Raw genomic sequence first — 18,013 nt, 5'->3', positions numbered from 1 at the left:
ACACTAAATACTGTCATTCAAAATCGAATTACTTGGGTTGTGGTAACAGTTACCTATGGCAAGCTATATTAAGGCAGAATAAATGCCTATAAAAGCCTCTTTAGTTTTTGATTTTATACACAGAAAAAAATGTCACGAGAAATTTTCCAACTAAAGTCTTAATTGAGTTTTAAAAACTATTCAATTAAAAATTTAAGTGATTCAACAATTTTTCATCAATTAATTTTTTAATTGATACTATCCTTTCTGTGATTGAAGACCTTTCAGTTAAACCATTGAACCAAAAAAAATTTGTGTGTATTGAGGAGTCTATAAATAATTATGAACTGATATGAACCAGATTTAGCATGGTAATTAGAGGGCCAACCAGATCGGATGGAATTGGTCCTTTCAAGAGGCACTGTAGGTCAAATCTGCGTCCAATAGGCAATACCATTTGCAATACCATTTGACCCACATCAAAAACAACTACTTATACCAAATTTCAAGTCGATAGCTTGTTTCGTTCAGAAGTTTGCGCACGGACATCGCTATATCGATTTAGAATTTCACCACGACACAGAATAGTTACTTGTCAATTGGACTAAAACGTACACTGAAAAAATTATTGACCTAATATGGAAAATTATGCAACTTAAATTTTAGGAATCGATATTTACCCAAAGTTAAGGACAAAATTTTTTAAAATGACATTTTAATTAAATGAAAGTTTATAATCCTTGCTTCAAAATTTTTTTCATTAAATTTAGGACACAAAACTTGAAATTTTCCGTCTCTATGCTGAAGCTGTAGATCTTTGAAGTAAGGCAAATTTTCCTTAAAATAAAGAAAAACATTTTTAATTTAAAGAAATCGTCTTTAACTCAACTGACATATTGCATTTTTAAATTTAAGATAAAATCGCTTCAAATAAAGGCTAAGACTTATTTTAAGGATTTGCATCTTCGGTTTAAAGTTTTTTTTTTTTTTTTAACATTAAGAAAGAAATCAAATTCCATTAAATTGGAATTTGATTGTACATAAATACCTTTATTAATATATGAAAAAAAGAGGATAAACAAGTATATACGGCCGTAAGTTCGGCCAGGCCGAAGCTTATGTACCCTCCATCATGGATTGCGTAGAAACTTCTTCTACACACTGCCATCCACAATCGAATTACTTAAGTTGCGGTAACGCTTGCCGATGGCAAGGTATCTTAAAACCTCCTAACACCATCTTCTAAATTGTATGTAAGTCCAAACGTGGTATATATTAAATCAAAAAAGATCGATCCAATACGTATATAATTCAGTTTGACAAAGTAGACATAAAATTTTGACAAAATTTTCTACAGAAATAAAATTTTCTATAGAAATAAAATTTTCACAAAATTTTCTATAGAAATAAAAATTTTCACAAAATTTTCTATAGAAAGAAAATTTTGACAAAAATTTCTACAGAAATAAAATTTTAACAAAATTTTCTATAGAAATAAACTTTTGACAAAATTTTCTATAGAAATAAAATCTTGGTAGATTATTTTTGGCTCGAGCGGCAACCATGATTATGAACCGAATAAAATTTGAACAAAATTTTCTATAGAAATAAAATTTTGACAAAATTTTCTATAGAAATAAAATTTTGACAAAATTTTCTATAGAAATAAAATTTTGACGATGATGAACATTTCATTATGAACCGAATAAAATTTTGACAAAATTTTCTATAGAAATAAAATTTTCACAAAATTTTCTATAGAAATAAAATTTTGGTAGATTATTTTTGGCTCTAGTGGCAACCATGATTATGAACCGATATGGACCAATTTTTGTGTGATTGGACCAATTGTTGTATGGTTGTTAGCGACCATATACTAACACCACGTTCCTAATTTGAACCGGATCGGATGAATTTTGCTCCTCCAAGAGGCTCCGGAGGTCAAATCTGGAGAACGTTTAATATGGGGGCTATATATAATTATGGACCGATATGGACCAATTCTGGCACGGTTGTTAAAGATCATATACTAACACCATGTTCAAAATTACAACCGGATTGGATGAAATTTGCTTCTCTTGGAGACTTCGCAAGCCAAATCTGGGGATCGGCTTATATGGGGGCTATATATAATTATGAACCGATGTGGACCAATTTTTGCATGGTTATTAGAGACCATATAATAATATCATGTACCAAATTTCAGGCGGATCGGATGAAATTTGCTTCTCTTTGAGGCTCCGCAACCCAAATCTGGGGATCGGTTTATATGGGCGCTCTATATAATTATGGACCGATGTGGAACAATTTTTGCACAGTTGTTAGAGACCATATACCAATACCATGTACCAAATTTCAGCCGGATCGGATGCAATTTGCTTCTCTTTGAGGCTTCACAAGCCAAATCAGGAGATCGGTTTATATGGGGTCCATATATAATTATGGACCGATGTGGACCAATTTTTGCATGGTTCTTAGAGACCATATACCAACATCATGTACCAAATTTCAGCCGGATCGGATGCAATTTGCTTCTCTTTGAGGCTTCGCAAGCCAAATCTGGAGATCGGTTTATATGGGGTCTATATATAATTATGGACCGATGTGGACCAATTTTTGCATGGTTGTTAGAGACCATATACCAACATCATGTACCAAATTTCAGCCGGATCGGATGAAATTTGCTTCTCTTTGAGGCTCCGCAAGCCAAATCTGGGGATCGGTTTATATGGGGGCTATATATAATTATGGACCGATGTGGACCAATTTTTGCATGATTGTTAGAGACCATCGACCAACACCATGTACCAAATTTCAGCTGCATCGGATGAAATATGCTTCTCTTAGAGGCTCCACAAGCCAAATCTGGGGATCGGTTTATATGGGGGCTATATATAATTATGGACCGATGTGGACAAATTTTTGCATGATTGTTAGAGACCATCTACCAACACCATGTACCAAATTTCAGCTGGATCGGATGAAATATGCTTCTCTTAGAGGCTCCACAAGCCAAATCTGGGGATCGGTTTATATGGGGGCTATATATATAATTATGGACCGATGTGGACCAATTTTTGCATGGTTGTTAGAGACCATATACCAAATTTCAGCCCGATCGGATGAAATATGCTTCTGTTAGAGGCTCCACAAGCCAAATCTGAGGGTCCCTTTATATGGGGGCTATACGTAAAAGTGGACCGATATGGCCCATTTTCAATACCATCCGACCTACATCGATAACAACTACTTGTGCCAAGTTTCAAGTCGATAGCTTGTTTCGTTCGGAAGTTAGCGTGATTTCAACAGACGGACGGACGGACGGACGGACGGGCGGACATGCTTAGATCGACTCAGAATTTCACCACGACCCAGAATATATATACTTTATGGGGTCTTAGAGCAATATTTCGATGTGTTACAAACGGAATGACAAAGTTAATATACCCCCATCCTATGATGGAGGGTATAAAAATCGATGAATGAGATCTGTATCTAATCTTAATTTTATTTATCCTAGATTTAAAGCCAGGGAGGTCCGTCAAAGATGTCTTTATTTTAAAGAAGCCGCATATTTGGCTCGGAATCAATACCAAAATCCTCTAAAGGAAGGTCAAAATCTTTGGATCCAAGTAATTTTTTTTTTTTGAGTGTATACTAAAGGCTGTGGAAAGGTTCATTAGCCCAAACTGAATCATGTACAGTCAGGCGTGTATAGATTTGTATCTGGCGTTTTCTTATCAATGCCTATCGATTAGGAGCCTTAATATTCTTTGTCCATAAAGCTCGATTAATAAGTAATTGTAAATGTATGGGATATATGTATGTATTTTCCAAATCATTGATGTGCGCATATGAGGGGGCAACACATTGAACCGAGTCCTTACGAAATAGTTTCACAAAAGTAAAAAAAAATTTAGGGAACAGAGTAAATTTATTCCACGGCAAATAAATGTCGTGGAATAAAGAGTAGGAACGTTGTTATTACCTTACGGGAAATAGATCATACACAGGAACGGTACAGGACTAGTACCTGGTATGGACCAGTCCCAGTTCTGGTCAAAACATATGGAGGGGACCGGTCACTTTAATATGGGTTTGTCATTGACGGGGTACATTTCCACTTTAGGACACGTCTTGGACTCATTGGACAATTTAGTAGGAGCACCTCATAGAAAGGTACTCATGAACCAGTCTAGGACAAACTATTAGGAATCTGTTTCCTTTTTGCCACGAATCACATCAGAATTGAAAAACTTTCGAACTATTATTCTGATAATCGTATTTCACTAAATGTGAAAAACGATTAATTTCAAGCGAGTTTGAAAATTAATAAATTATGACTATTTAAAAATTGCGACAAACTGGAGCACCCGCACCAGTCCTGTGATATGGTACGGGAATTTTTGAAAATTCTCTGTATTTCTTCAAGCCATTTTTTGAGCATGTAGAAGTAAAGAATTTCATACAATTTATAACTCTACATCTGATTTATTATACTAAATAGATTTCGTAAGTTCCCTATCTAATCCCCAAATCAAACGATTTCGAAAAAAATATCCCCGTATTGGGGAAAATCCCCAATACTGTCAACACTGCGTGAATGTGAGTCCTTAAGAGATTTCCGAGCGTGAGTACACATTTTATGAGAGTGACACAGTCCTACCAAAAATATCGTGCGTGCGTGCTCGGGAGTGAAATTTTTCCGTCGCGAAAAACGAATAAGAGTCTCACAGAAAGAAATTGGGGTTTATTTTCATACTTTTTTGGGGTTCTAGCGCCGTTGTATATTCTTGTTACAAATATCGCCATCTACACTGAAAAAAAAAGCATGCCCGGTTCCAAAGATTTTGTCTTTACTTTAAAAATGTTGGTATTGATTCCGAGCCAAAGAAGCGGAGAATACAAGTAAGGATACTTTTAAGACACAATTCTCTTTTAAATTTGGATTTTGTGTACTTGCTTCTAGGAAGCAAATTTTAATTTTTCGCTTTTCAGCTTTTTTCTTCATATGCTATCAAAGTTAACGAGTTAACGACAACTTTATTTTCCAAATTAAGACTTGACTTCCATTAGAAATTATGCTATGTTTCAAGTAATAAACGTCTTTAAAATGAAGTGTTGAAAAATATGTCCTATATTTGAACGATTTTTTGCTTTGTAGTCAAGATGCAAAAAGGCAACAAATTTAAAGAATTTTTCTGAATTATTAAAGTCAAGTTGACCTTAGCCCAAACATTTTTTGCTTTCATATTGTGATACCCATTTTTAAGTGAAATCACTTAATTATAAGGATAATACGACTTCATTGAAAAGTTTATTGACTTTTGGACAAGGAAAAAACTTTATGCGTCTTCCGTGCTAAGCAAAATTTGCATTCGTATTTTTTCAGTGTATAAAAACTTAGTCTTAGGGTATCACATAATAGGCTCCACTCAGTAACAGTTTTCGTTCACTTGTTTTTCAGTTTTTCTATTCTATTTTGCAAAATAATAAAAACAAATATTTCAGTACAAAAAAAAACAAAGACAACAACAACAACAAAATGACGATTGTCTGTCCGTCTTGATATTTATATTAACAATTAGACAGAATGTCTTCCATATATATCTCACCACACATTGGAAGCTATGTGCATACGATTCCCAAGTATGTCTGTGAGAGGCTTTGTGTGTGCGTTGATATCCAAACACAGAAATTATCAATAAAACTACCAATGAAATGTGAAATTAATTCGATATTTATGGAGGTGTTTAAAAATCATGGTGTACAAATATTGATGCGACATCGAACTTCTTTATGAAGAATTATGGCACACGTATACATAAGTATTTTTTTATACCCACCACCATAGAATGGTGACGGGGGTATAATAAGTTTGTCATTCCGTTTGTAACACATCGAAATATCGATTTCCGACTATGTAAAGTATATATATTCTTGATCAGGGAGAAAATCTAAGACGATATAACGATGTCCGTCTGTCTGTCTGTTGTAATCACGCTACAGTCTTCAATAATGAAGCAATCGTGCTGAAATTTTGCACAAACTCGTCTTTTGTCTGCAGGCAGGTCAAGTTCGAAGATGGGCTACATCGGTCCAGGTTTTGATATAGTCCCCATATAAACCGACCTCCCGATTTGTGGTCTTGGGCTTATAGAAATCGTAGTTTTTATCCAATTAGCCTGAAATTTGAAATCTAGAGGTATTTTATGAGCATAAAGAGGCGTGCCAAAAATGGTGAGTATCGGTCCATGTTTGGTATAGCCCCCATATAGACCGATCTCCCGATTTTACTTCTTGGGCTTATAGAAACCGCAGTTTTTATTCAATTTACCTGAAATTGGAAATCTAGAGGTATTGTAGGACCACAAATACATGTGCCAAAAATTTTGAGTATCGGTCCATATTTTGGTGTAGCCCCCATATAGACCGGTCTCCCGATTTTACTTCTTGGACTTATAGAAACCGCAGTTTTTATTCAATTTACCTGAAATTGGAAATCTAGAGGTATTGTAGGACCACATATACGTGTGCCAAAAATTGTGAGTATCGGCCCATGTTTTGGTATGGTCCCTATATAAAACGACCTCCCGATTTGGGGTCTTGGGCTTATAGAAATCGTAGTTTTATCCAATTTTTCTGAAATTAGAAATCTAGAGGTATTTTAGGACCATAAAGAGGTGTGCCGAAAATGGTGAGTATCGGTCCATATTTTGGTATAGCCCTCATATAGACCGATTTCCGGATTTTACTTCTTGGGCTTCTAGAATCCGTAGTTTATATACAATTTGCCTGAAATTGGAAATTGGAAATACTTCTTGGGCTTCTAGAATCTGAAGTTTTTATCCAATTTGCCTGAAATTGGAAATCTAGAGGTATTTTCGGGTCATAAAGAAGTGTGCCGAAAACGGTGAGTATCGGTCCATATTTAGGTATAGCCCCCATAAGAACGATCTCCCGATTTAACTCCTTGGGTTTCTAGAAACCGTAGATTTTATCCGATTTGCCTGAAATTGTAAATATTCTGGTATTTTAGACTCACAAAAACGTGTATCGGATTAATTTTTTATCGGTCCATTTGGTAATGCTTCCATATAGACCGACTTCACTTCTTGATGGTATAGAAGCCGCACTGATCATGAAAATTGCTTGAAACTCAATGTAAGATTTCCTGAGTTTACTTCTCGGGTGAAAATCTACAGATTTAAGATTTCAAATCAAGACCTTATTTTATAATTTTCTTGCACACCTACAAGAGATGTTAATGATTCCTCTAAAACTCAAACCAAAATGGTTCTTATAAATCCAGAATCTGATATAGTCCTCATAGGTGAAATCTTTAAATTTATCTTCGGGAAGTGTCCCCATGTCCTCAAGCCCTCCTGAAATTTCAAAGGAAACCCTAATATTTGGGTCATGGTGGTGGGTATTTAAGGTTCGGCCCGGCCGAACTTACTGCTGTATATACTTGTTAATCTTTCCCATAGCTTTCAAACAGTCAGAAATTGTTTGTTTGCATCTTTTAACATTGCTGCCATTTGCTTTTGAGTCAATGTGTCATCTGCATCCAATTAGACGTCTTCAACGTTAGCATTCGATGCGACTCTGAAGCAATTTTCTTCAAATTAAAACAACAAAAAAAAAGATGCTTTCCGCAAATAAATATAAATACTAAATATTTTTCACAGATGTCATAGCGAACAAACAAAAAATAAAGGCTCGTTCACAAGAAACGTTCCCCATCGAGACATTTTTATCTTTGCGCTCACTTCATACCGGTATACCTGGTAAATGCTCGAGAAATAAAAGTGGGGATTCGATCACCATGTGTGTTAAACCCAGTTTAACAGCCATTGTTTATTTTCTAATTTTATTCGAAATATATCTTTAAGAAACTGAATTACTTTTAAATAACTTGAATTAATGAATTTATCATCTTTACTTCCAATGAAAATAATTACTCATTTTATATCTACTAGTGGTAACTCTACTTTAACTCTTCAAGCAAGAAAAGCTTTTTATACTTTAAGCCTAGTTGTCTCACTCCAACTGAATTAAACTCTCTCTCATTGTCATATTTGCTCATAAGTTACCATAATTTAATAACTTCACTTCGATTTAACACTTCAACCTGGTAAGCAGCTGCCATCCTTGAATAAAACCCTGTAACATATTTTGAATCTGAAACCTGCCATTGTTCTTTTTCTCTTGCTATCATTTTACATTTTCCGAGCTTCGATAAAACCGCATACAGTCCACTTTCTGAAGACCGAGCCAGGAATTTGTACATGGTCCTTCAAGCCGGGTTGTATTATACTTCATTTATCGTTTTATAAACAAATGCAAAAAAACAACCCTGTCATACTGATTTCATTACTCATGAGGAATCTTGTTTGTTAAATACAAGCTGGTTCGTTTGCCTCAACAAAATTATTATTCTTCTGAATACCAGTCGCTGGTAAATAACTTTCCATTAAGTTCAAAAAGTCGCCTGTTGACATTGAACCCAACACTGGAGGATAACAAACTATTACGTGTAAATGGTCGTTTGGTTAACTCAGATCTGAGTTATAACCAACGCCATCCGATATACTGCCTGAAAAATCACGTTTGTGCAAATTGTTTATTGAATTTTCACACTAAATGCTGTTATGTATATGTTATACGTCTGAAAAATGTAATCAGAAGTTGTATGACAAAATGTCGTACCTGTACTAAAGCATCGTATTAGAACTCAAATACGGGTATCCCTCCCAACTGACAGATGTACTTTTTCTTTGCCCTTTACGCACACAGGTGTGGACTTTGCAGGACCTTACGAGTTGAAGTCCTCAAAACTTTGAAATGCTAAGTTGATAAAAGGGTATGTTGCAATTTTTGACAACTGAAGCATTCTAAGCCACCTTTAATCGCTTTGTTGGCCGCAGAGGATTCCCCAATAAAGTGTTTTCCGATAATGGAACTAGTTTTGTTGGTACTAGTAGGGCATTTACCGCTGAGTACAAAACCTTCTCGATGTGGGTTTTCATACCCACATCGCTCGCCCGAGTAGTAACATCTAATGGCCCAGAGAATGCGCGGCTTCTGTTGAGTACTGGAGAAGCTTAAACAATAATATTGCAAGGGTTGGCCGATCGATTGAAACTGCGTACTACTACCAGAGAGAATATGCAATATTGTACGATTAATTTGGAATCATTTTACGACCCGTAGGTAAAAATACAAATGAGCGGTTTGGTCAAACCTCGATTCAACAACAACTTGCTAAAATCGACAAAGGAGCCCTCTCTAAAGTCTATATACAATCATATGAGTGAACTGGCAGATCCGATTTTTTTTTGTAATCCAGTTAACATCGAAGTTATAATTGCCAACGATCAATTACCTGGAATGCTTAGAGCTGGAATGATAAGAACATCGTCAAATATGCCAATTCTACAAAGTAGCATTTTCGGTTGGCTGATTTCAGGAGCATGTCGCTATCAATGTTGCAGTCCTGCAAGGCGGGCGTCATGTTAAACCCAGTTTAACAGTCATTGTTTATTTTCTAATTTTTTTTTTAATATATCTTTAACCCTTTTGAGACTAACTGTCAGCGTTGTTTTTGTTTTTGTTCAAAAGCTACAAGTGTTTTTCTAAGTTGAATAAAAAAACAGCTGATTTGGTTATCATTTACACTGAAAAAACAGTGAACCCACCAGGAGGAAAACTTTTGATTAATTTTAGAAAATTTTGAATAGTTTTAGAAATTTTTAAATAAACAGTATTACAAGCGCTGGCATCACGCCGATATCACAAAAATAAGTAAATATTTTTCGACAAATTCAAGAAAATTTATTAGACATAAATAATTTTTTTCACTTTTTAAAGAAAATTTTGTAGTTTGAAGGAAAAAATTGGAGTTCAAAATTGCAAGAATGTCTTTAGTGACATACGAAGTTCATGATGGACGCTGTTGTAGTAAAATTTACAAATTTTAAGAAATAATGAACTATTTTGTGAGAAGTACGGATTTAGTAAAACTTTTTACTTCATTTGCGTATAATTTTTTCCTGTCTTTTAGTTCATTTAACTAACGTACGCAAAAAATTATTAGAGTAAATGAAACTTTCTCCAAATATAATAATTTCATGAACTAAAATATAGTTAAATTGGCTTTAGTGAAATAGTGAGTTCACTTTTTTTTGAGTGTAGTAAGTTTATTTTCATTAACCCTTCTGTGCGTGATGTGGTCCCGCTGGACCTTTTTGATTTTTATTCCTACATAACTATCTCTTGCATGATTTGCACGTGATGGTTTATGACTTCTTGTATTAAAGTGTTTTAAGTTGAAAACTGTACATTGTTATGTGATTGAATCATTATATCGGTTTTTATAGGTTGCTATGATGGCAAATGTTCGATGGGAGAATTGCAAGGGCTGTAACGACACCAAGCAAATATGGCCCATTTAAACTTAAACCGCACACTAGATATGCTAGTGTTCTCGAGACGTCAGATATCACTCCTGATATCTGCTATAACGGGTCGCTGCCTGATAGGTGATTTTGCAAAACCTATAGGCGCGAAGTATAATGACTACTGTATGATCTGTCATGATGCGGAGGAAAAGGAATCAAGTAAACACCTCTTGTGTGAGTGTCCTGCAGTTTGTGTAAAGCGCAAGCAACTTTTAGGAGCATATAGCTTCAGATTACTGGCGGATCTGGAAAACGTCTGCTAATGTTTTTAGAACAATCTGGTTGGTTCAACAAAGAAAAACAAGTATATACGGCCGTAAGTTCGGCCAGGCCGAAGCTTATGTACCCTCCACCATAGATTGCGTAGAAACTTCTACTGAAGACTGTCATCCACAATCGAATTACTTGGGTTGCGGTAACACTTGCCGATGGCAAGATATCTTAAAACTTCCTAACACCGTAATATATACCACATAGTCCATACGTGGTATATATTAAACTAAACAAGTATATACGGCCGTAAGTTCGGCCAGGCCGAAGCTTATGTACCCTCCATCATGGATTGCGTAGAAACTTCTTCTAAACACTGCCATCCACAATCGAATTACTTAAGTTGCGGTAACGCTTGCCGATGGCAAGGCATCTTAAAACCTCCTAACCCCATCTTCTAAATTGTATAACAAAATTTTCTATAGAAAGAAAATTTTGACAAAAATTTCTACAGAAATAAAATTTTAACAAAAATTTCTATAGAAATAAACTTTTGACAAAATTTTCTATAGAAATAAAATCTTGGTAGATTATTTTTGGCTCGAGTGGCAACCATGATTATGAACCGAATAAAATTTGAACAACATTTTCTATAGAAATAAAATTTTGACAAAATTTTCTATAGAAATAAAATTTTGACAATGATTAAAATTTTATTATGAACCGAATAATATTTTAACAAAATTTTCTATAGAAAAAAATTTTGGTAGATTATTTTTGGCTCTAGTGGCAACCATGATTATGGACCGATATGGACCAATTTTTGTGTGATTGGACCAATTTTGGTATGGCTGTTAGCGACCATATACTAACATGGTTGGTAGGTCAAATCTGGAGAACGCTTTATATGGGGCTATATATAATTATGGACCGATATGGACCAATTCTGGCACGGTTGTTAAAGATCATATACTAACACCATGTTCCAAATTACAACCGGATTGGATGAAATTTACTTCTCTTGGAGACTTCGCAAGCCAAATCTGGGGATCGTTTTATATGGGGGCTATATATAATTATGAACCGATGTGGACCAATTTTTGCATGGTTGTTAGAGACCATATACCAATATCATGTACCAAATTTCAGGCGGATCGGATGAAATTTGCTTCTCTTTGAGGCTCCGCAACCCAAATCTGGAGATCGGTTTATATGGGGGCTATATATAATTATGGACCGATGTGGACCAATTTTTGCATGGTTGGTAGAGACCATATACTACCAGCATGTACCAAATTTCAGCCGGATCGGATGAATTTTGCTTCTCTTTTAGGCTCCACAAGACAAATCTGGGGATCGGTTTATATGGGGGCTATATATAATTATGGACCGATGTGGACCAATTTTTGCATGGTTGGTAGAGACCATATACTAACAGCATGTACCAAATTTCAGCCGGATCGGATGAAATTTGCTTCTCTTAGAGCAATCGCAAGCCAAATTTGGGGGTCCGTTTATATGGGGGCTATACGTAAAAGTGGACCGATATGGACCAATTTTCGCATGGTTGTTAGAAACCATATACCAACACCATGTACCAAATTTCAGCCTGATCGGATGAAATTTGCTTCTTTTAGAGCAATCGCAAGCCAAATTTGGGGGTCCGTTAATATGGGGGCTATACGTAAAAGTGGACCGATATGGACCAATTTTTGCATGGTTGTTAGAGACCATATACCAACACTATATACCGAATTTCAGCCGGATCGGATGAAATATGCTTCTGTTAGAGGCTCTACAAGCCAAATCTGAGGGTCCCTTTATATGGGGGCTATACGTAAAAGTGGACCGATATGGCCCATTTTCAATACCATCCGACCTACATCGATAACAACTACTTGTGCCAAGTTTCAAGTCGATAGCTTGTTTCGTTCGGAAGTTAGCGTGATTTCAACAGACGGACGGACGGACGGACGGACATGCTTAGATCGACTCAGAATTTCACCACGACCCAGAATATATATACTTTATGGGGTCTTAGAGCAATATTTCGATGTGTTACAAACGGAATGACAAAGTTAATATACCCCCATCCTATGATGGAGGGTATAAAAAGGCCGATTAAATACGTATATAATTATGTTTAAAGTTTCAATAGAAATAAAATTTTGACAAAATTTTCTATAGAAATAAAATTTGGAAAAAATGTTCTATAGAAATAAAATTTTGACAAAATTTTCTATAGAAATAACATTTTGACAAAATTTTCTAAAGAAATAAGATTTTGACAATGTTTTCTATAAAAATAAAATTTTTGTAGATTATTTTTGGCTCGAGTGGCAACCATGATTGTGAACCGATAAGGACCAATTTTTGTGTGATTGGGGATCGCCTATATATAACTATAGACCGATATGGACCAATTTTCGCATGGTTATTAGCGGCCTTATACTAACACCACGTTGCAAATTTCAACCGGATCGGATGAATTTTGCTCCTCCAAGAGGCTCCGGAGATCAAATCTGGGGAACGGTTTATATGGGGGCTATATATAATTATGGACCGATATGGACCAATTCTTGCGTGTTTGTTGGAGATCACATTCTAACACCACGTTCCAAATTTCAACCGAATCGGATGAATTTTGCTCCTCCAAGACAAATCTGGGGATCGATTTATATGGGGGCTGTATATAATTATGGACCGATATGGACCAATTCTTGCATGGTTGTTGGAGACCATATACTAACACCACGGACCAAATTTCAATCGGATCGGATGACTTTTGCTCCTCTAAGAGGCTCCGGAGGTCAAATCTGGGGATCGGTTTATATGGGGGCTATATAATTATAGGCCGATGTGGACCAATTTTTGCATGGTGATTAGAGAACATATACCAACACCATGTACCAAATTTCAGCCGGATCGGATGAAATTTGCTTCTCTTAGAGGCTCCGCAAGCCAAATCGGATCGGTTTATATAGGGGCTATATATAATTATGGACCAATGTGGACCACTTTTTGCATGGTTGTTAGATACCATATACTAACACCATGTACAAAATTTCAGCCGGATCGGATGAAATTTGGTTCTCTTAGAGGCTCCGCAAGCCAAATCTGGGGATCGGTTTATATGGGGGCTATATGTAATTATGGACCGATATGGACCAATTTTTGCATGGTTGTTAAAGACCATATACTAACACCATGTACCAAATTTCAGCGTTATCGGGTGAAATTTGCTTCTCTTAGAGCAATCGCAAGCCAAATTTGGGGGTCCCTTTATATGGGGGCTATACGTAAAAGTGGACCGATATGGCCCATTTGCAATACAATCTGGTCTACATCAATAACAACTACTTGTGCCAAGTTTCAAAACGATAGCTTGTTTCGTTCGGAAGTTAGCGTGATTTCAACAGAAGGGCGGACATGCTCAGATCGACTCAGAATTTCACCACGACCCAGAATATATATATATACTTTATGGGGTCTTAGAGCAATATTTCGATGTGTTACAAACGGAATGACAAAGTTAATATACCCCCATCCTATGGTGGAGGGTATAATAAATGGATCCATTTTTCCCGTCAGAGATCACAATGTTCGGAAGCTTACCGAGTTCGTGCAAGGCAAGAGCTCTTTTAATCTCTCGAGCTTAATTTTCTTTGCCGCTGGTCCGAGTATTAATTGAAATTCGGCGGCACCCAACAAAATGTATATTGTGTTCCTTCAATATATTTACGATTATTATAAATTGGGAGGAGAAGAATAAAAAACAAGTATATACAGCAGTAAGTTCGGCCGGGCGGAACCTTAAATACCCACCACCATGACCCAAATATTAGGGTTTCCTTTGAAATTTCAGGAGGGCTTGAGGACTTGGGGACACTTCCCGAAGATAAATTTAAAGATTTCACCTATGAGGACTATATCAGATTCTGGATTTATACGAACCATTTTGGTTTGAGTTTTAGAGGAATCATTAACATCTCTTGTAGGTGTGCAAGAAAATTATAAAATAAGGTCTTGATTTGAAATATTAAATCTGTAGATTTTCACCCGAGAAGTAAACTCAGGAAATTTTACATTGAGTTTCAAGCAATTTTCATGATCAGTGCGGCTTCTATACCCTCAAGAAGTGAAGTCGGTCTATATATAAAAACTACGACTTCTATAAGCCCAAGACCACAAATCGGGAGGTCGGTTTATATGGGGACTATATCAAAACCTGGACCGATGTAGCCCATCTTCGAACTTGACCTGCCTGCAGACAAAAGACGAGTTTGTGCAAAATTTCAGCACGATTGCTTCATTATTGAAGACTGTAGCGTGATTACAACAGACAGACAGACGGACATCGTTATATCGTCTTAGATTTTCTCCCTGATCAAGAATATATATACTTTATATAGTCGGAAATCGATATTTCGATATGTTACAAACGGAATGACAAACTTATTATACCCCCGTCACCATTCTATGGTGGTGGGTATAAAAAGTGTGACAAATGGGTGCCACATAAAAAAAAATCATACCGGTAAAACTTCGATGATTTTTTATACCAATAATTCTGATGACGGGTTGTACCGAATGATATTTTGGATTTGTGTTTTGAAATTTTAATTTTATTTTAACTCACAAATTGTAATACCAAACAAACTTGTCAAAAACATTAATTTTGAAGAATTTTTCAGAATTATTAAGGTCATATTGATTTTAGTCAAAACATTTTTTTTAAGCTAACATACCCATTTTTAAGTCGGATCACTTATCGACTTTTGGACAAGAAAAACGTGGAAAATTCGCATTCGTATTTTAAGGACATGAAGTCTTTGGTCTCACGACAATATTTTTTTCCAGAGCATCACAGACTGCACGAAAGTGGCTCTGCGGTATTTTGGCCTATTCTCGGTTGAACCGCCGCCTTGAGATGATCGACACTTTGGTATTTTGGTGGCCGTTGTGCTGTATAAATCAAGCGAGGAACCTCCTTTTTAAGCTATTCTTAGATTGGACGAAATGTTTGCCTGTCCAGGGCTTCAATACTGTATTTAGCACATTTTCCCGACAATATTCGGCATTGACCATCGGAGGTGCTTAAGTTCTGGTGGCCAATCGAAGGTGTACATTTTCAGCTGACCTCTTTGTCAAGAAAACCCGATCATTTGGTTTGTTCACAAACTGTTCAATGTGAAATGGTTTCTAATCCGAGAAAAACAAATTTTTGTGCGTCGGTATGCTCTTGCAATTTTTGCTACATTAATGGCTTTAGTCCAAGCTCATTTTACATCCGGGTTTAACCGAGTTTTGAATTTTTAAAAGGTCGAAAATTCGAATTTCCGAGACGTTGTTGAGAATGTCTACACGCACAGAAAAACCATATTTGGACATGATTTTCGCATCCATTTAATGCTTTAATTTTAATTTTTTAACTTTTTTGCAGCGAAAAGAATTTTATAAAACATTGAGCAGGTACACACGATTTTCATTTTGCGCGTCAGTCGTGTGTTGATTGTGTCTTGGAATGGACAGTTTTGTGTTAATTTATTTATTCAGAAGTGGCACGTGGTTTTATATGCTTGAACGGCATTATAAATACAAATAAACAATGAATTAGTTAATAAATAAATAAAAACAAAAAAAGCAAATTGTGTGTTTTCTTTTCTAAAGTGGCGTCCTTTTTCGACGATGAAAAAAGTTTTTTCATAAAGATCAAAATATTTTAGGTTGTGACCATGTTCTTTTAACTAGAAGAAAAACATTTTCCATGAATACCATAACATTTTAAATCGTGACCATTGTCTTTTCATTCAAACAAAATTCTTTTTATCAATATAATAACATTTTAGATGATGACAAACATATTTTTCCGAGAACCATGTTCACTGAGCCAACATGGTTGCAGGTGAAAATGTTACATGGTCGCCGCAAAAATAGCTCCTATCATATTATTGTGCTCTTCAAATATGATTGTGACAATTATGTTTCTTCTCTGCGTGTACATTCAGAAAGTCGACCTTTCCAATTTTAGAAAAAAATCGAAAGTTCGTAAAGTCGACTGTTTGATTCGAAATGCGTCATCATCTCGCGATCAAAATATAAATAAAATTAATGAATGAAATTGGTGTACGAAATTTGGCTATTAACAGTCAGAGGCCTTAAAGGCATCGTTGGGATGCTTTGTATTACTTGGAGGGGGCGCCAAAAAATTACCAGAATAAATAAAAACTTTTTGCATTATGCATAAAGTGTAACTATTCTTTACCCAAAATATTCTTCTTCAGAATTAGATTAGTGACCATAAGTACCCCAGCAAAAAATATTTCAGGAGTAAGAGTTTAGTTGCGCTTTTTGGTATACAATAAAGTAGGCAGTGCATCCACACTGCATGAATCGGTGACAATAACGTAAACAAGTAATCAAACTAGTTTATGATCATTCGTTTACGTTATTGCAACCAATTCATGCAGTATAGATGCATGAAAGGTAGTGCTGTTTTCCTTCACGGCAACAATGCTATACTAAAGATTATATATCACTTATGAGCAATATTTCTATTAAAATGAGCAAGCGCTATGTAGAAGCTGCTCTAAATCGGGACATCGCCCACAAAAATCAGTGATGATTCGGTTGTTTTGTAAGCAGTTGGTACTACCTCTCTCCCTTACAATCCTGCTGAAATAGTGCTCCATTTTGTGCTGGGACTACATCAACTTACTTTGGATTGTGTGATGTAAATGTATCGAAGCCATGTATTTATAAATAACCTACTGCATGATACGACACTCATCCATTTGATCGATAGAGAGATAGAGGCCGACCAACTGGCTGTCTTAATAAAAATGATAAGTGAATCAACTTTTTTTGAGCCAGACATTGTTTACAATATGAACGACTTATGTACATATGACTGTGCGAACTGTATTTTCACACAGAGGGGATTTGCTCGTCAACGGAGGCCCATACTCAGTTCCTAAGTGCGAAACTATCAAGTAAAATTATGTCGACTGGCTGTCCGTCTCGTCCATGTATGAGGGCCGCTTAGCACGTCTATTATCTGTCTTGTTAAGACTTTTGTTCCATTTGTTTGCGTTTTCTATTATTATCTTTATTTTATTTTTTATTTTAACTATGTTTTTTTTCTAACAACCATTGTTAAATAGAAAATCGCATTTGAAATTTGTTTTTATTTATTTTTTAATTATTTTAAAAGCGCATATGCATAACAAAATATGCTGAAGTGTACGAGCACAATTGAATCTTTTCTATATTAAATTTCAAACTAGAATCGAATCGCATGTAACATATGAATGACGATATTCACACATGTACACGTAACATACATATATATAGGAGAGCTT

The sequence above is a fragment of the Haematobia irritans genome, chromosome 4 (genome assembly GCF_050003625.1).
Source record: "Haematobia irritans isolate KBUSLIRL chromosome 4, ASM5000362v1, whole genome shotgun sequence".
Classification (NCBI taxonomy): domain Eukaryota; kingdom Metazoa; phylum Arthropoda; class Insecta; order Diptera; family Muscidae; genus Haematobia; species Haematobia irritans.
Note: the sequence above shows the minus strand (reverse complement) of the source record.